This window comes from Cyprinodon variegatus, unplaced genomic scaffold, assembly GCF_000732505.1.
Source record: "Cyprinodon variegatus isolate N-32 unplaced genomic scaffold, C_variegatus-1.0 Scaffold625, whole genome shotgun sequence".
NCBI classification, from domain to species: Eukaryota; Metazoa; Chordata; class Actinopteri; order Cyprinodontiformes; family Cyprinodontidae; genus Cyprinodon; species Cyprinodon variegatus.
Genome location: NW_015151078.1, coordinates 360,892 through 364,228, shown reverse-complemented (window position 1 = coordinate 364,228; position 3,337 = coordinate 360,892). Strand labels below are relative to the sequence as shown.

Here is a 3,337-nt window from a genome sequence, read left to right as displayed (position 1 = left end):
TAAAGGAAGCCAGGTAGGAGGGCAAAATAGGTTTAGCGCCACCACAGCATGGGAGTCAGAACTACAACCAGGAGCAAGTGGATACAAATAGACAGGAGAAAAAAACAAAACATGAATCGATACTTTTGCAGACGTGTCGATGCATCGGATCGTCGGCTGTTGGTTCGATGCATCGATACAAAATTATTATTATTAACACCCCTAGTGAGCAGGTAGGTCGCATCAGAGCGTCGGGTCGCACAGTGTGAGAACAAAAATTGTGAGCTGTGAACTTTTAAACCCTGCGGTTTCATTGTTTATTTTGAGCTGTAGCTGCGTGCAACAAATGAAAACATCGCACAGTGTATCCCCGGCTTAAACAGAGTAAGTTACTAGCTTAGAAAAATTAAAAAATGTCAAATAGCATGACTATGCACTTGTACTTCAAAGACACTTCAAAAGCCAGTGTGTGATTCACCTGGCTTCACATTCTGTAAAGGAAGTTTTGGTTGCTTTGAAAAGCAAATTTGGACAAAAAAAAAAAAAAGACATTAAACATTACAAAATCTATGAAAACAGCAAACTTACTTTAAAAACCTTTTTTTTTTATTAAAACTTTAATTTTTTAAGAGTTTCCATTCTGAATAGCATTTTTTTTTTATTTGAATTTACAAACTATGGCAATTCCTTTTTTTCAGATATTCACAAAAAGATAAATGGAACAAAATTCCCTTCTTAGCAGACAGTCTAAAATCAAATTTCAGAATCTAAATAATAAAACAAAAACAACTGCTTAGCTTAGTTAGATATTAGTCGTTGAAGATACCCTTGAAAGCAAATCAGACTTTTTTTCCTCCCTTTTTTTCTCCCTCCCACTGTGGCCTCTGTCAGATTGAGCAACTCACAGAAAAACAAATAATCAATGGTGCTCTACAGCTGGTAGTGAGGATGGGTTAGACACGTTCACTCCCACACACTGTAACCTCAGGAAACAAAAAGTCGAACCTAAAAATCAAATATGACGACGATTGTGCATCCTGCATATTGAACATTTAACAGAATCTAAAGCTCTCAAGTAATCACAACACTTTCTGCAAACGAAAACTCCTATAAGATGAGAGTAACAAAGCCAATTATCCAATAAAATATCAAATAAATTTAACAAAATTTAATATCTGCTGTTTTTTTACACCCTTTAAAAGGGTTGTGAACCTTCACAACCTCCTAACTTTCAGTAAATTTGCTTTGTAAAATGACTTTTAGGTCTATAAGGATTACAAATAAAAAAAAAGCAAACAAAATGGATTGAATGTTGTGTAAAAACACAGCTAACTCTAATAAAACATGGTAATAATGAGTGTCTGTTGCTGACAGTATCTATAGGTAAGGTTACCTGGCTTTTATCTTGTCTTTAACATCATGGCCTCCACTGAACATCATCAAACTAAAGCAGTGACAGTTTGATGTGTTTCTCACATTCGGTTTATCTTACGCCTACTTTCCTGCACAAAACCTCAAAGTCTTCTCTCCACAACCTGCTACAAGCTCAGAGTCTGACCCAAATCGCTGAGCCACACTGCAACAGCAGATTGAAAAGTTACAGCAGGCGAAAGAGGGGTGATGGGAAAAATAACCTGTATTAACTCACTTTGCATTCATTTTTATCTATCATTATATTGGCTTTTAAGAGGAACTATGGGAAGATAGTACACATCAACATGGCCTTGGTTTACCACTCACACTCCAATGAACTGGCCTTTATGACGTCCTACTTACTCATAATGAAACTTATTACATAAACAAAAACACGAAAGCGTCAAAGTCAATTTAAAACTGCAACATTTGTTAAATTCAAAAATCAGCCCGGCGATTATTGTTTTTTTGCTTCCAGAAGACAAGTTTGGTCAAATAGCTTCTGTTAGCTTAACACCATAACATTAAAGCTCAGTGTGGCTACTATAAAGGCCTGCTGTTAACACCGGACATAAACAACTTGTTTATTCTGCAAAAACATATTTTTATGTCGTTGGTTTAAGCCAAGCTACTCAGAAACTGAATGGCACAGGAAGTTAGGTTTTTAGGCCACAGCAGTTTTTGTGCTTGGCCTGAAGATGTTTGGTTCATTGAAACAAATTTCAAGTCAAAGTCTAAAATATACCTTTATGCATCAGCTAAAAGGACTCACGGTTATCGCAATAGAAGATATGAACCGTATGAAGAGATGGCTGGAAACAGCTGAGCGGGAAATTATGTTATCAACTACAAATGTTTAGATAGCTTCTGTGGTAGCAGAGAAACGTAGCTTGACAGAAGCTAGCAAAGGCTAACATGCTAGCCAGCTAGCTAACTAGCTACCGCTGAATTTCTGCATATCTGCCTCATCCTTCAGAACCGCCGTTAACTCCTTCCTACAAAACACACTGAGCCAAAGTTAAAATCGGGTCTTACAGAACTGACTGTGCGGGTCCTTGTGCTCCCAGCTTGAATTAAACTCTGATGGTTTTCTTCGTCTCGTTTTCCTGATCATCTCTTTAACTGTGCATTTTTTTTTTTTTTTTTGGCTAACCAACTACAAAGCTCCGCCAATAGCCTTACGCAGTTTGCGTAAATGCGTTTGAAAGCGGTAGCCCTGGGGAAAAAAAGAACGTAAACCTACTTGAAGAAAACTTGAACAGAGCAACTACAGATTGAGTATTTGCGTACCCATGTAGACGTGTAGGGCATTCTGTTGGGTTAGTGAAAAACTTATTTCCCAGTTACGCACATTTCCTGGGGATTTTTTTATATTGGAGGCATTGGCTCGTTGTTTAGATGTAAAAATATAATATGTAAAAATAAAATAAAATAGTAAAAAAATAAATGTAATTTCAGATTAATAGTTAGATGATATGTACTGGAGAGGATTAGGGCCACAGAAGAAATGAAGAAAGAACTGATTTTTTAAAATATTATTTCAGTTTAAAATGGGAAAAACGTCAGAACCCTGTCGGAAAAGTTTTTTGTTTATCAGAATTCTGACCTTAATCTAAGAATTCTGACTTTTTTTTCTCAGAATTCTGACTTTAATCTCAAAATTCTGATTTTTTTTCTCAGAATTCTGACTTTAATCTCACAATTCTGACTTTAATGTCAGAATTATGGATCTTAATGTAGATGGGCACCATGAAGGAAGAGATTTGGCAGCACATTGTAACACATTGGTGGAAAATGACAGAATTAGGCTACTTTTTACGTGTCCGAAGGGTATTTCATTAATGGAAGAGCAGAAGGTGATTAAAACAAGAGTTTCAGTTTAGTGTCTTAAACAGGCATGACTATGGCTTAATGCTAACATGTTTGTCAGCCTGTCAGAATTCAG

The 3,337-nt window shown here is 36.4% G+C and overlaps 1 protein-coding gene across 1 annotated transcript in view; it reads right to left on the bottom strand.

Annotated features, from left to right (window-relative positions):
- LOC107096465 overlaps positions 1-2,574 on the bottom strand; it is a 42,036-nt gene extending 39,462 nt beyond the window's left edge. The window contains exon 1 of the mRNA XM_015393127.1: positions 2,428-2,574. The gene's annotated coding sequence lies outside the window, so the exon portion shown is untranslated. The remainder of the gene's footprint in view (positions 1-2,427) is intronic.
- Between the last annotated feature and the right edge of the window lie 763 nt (positions 2,575-3,337).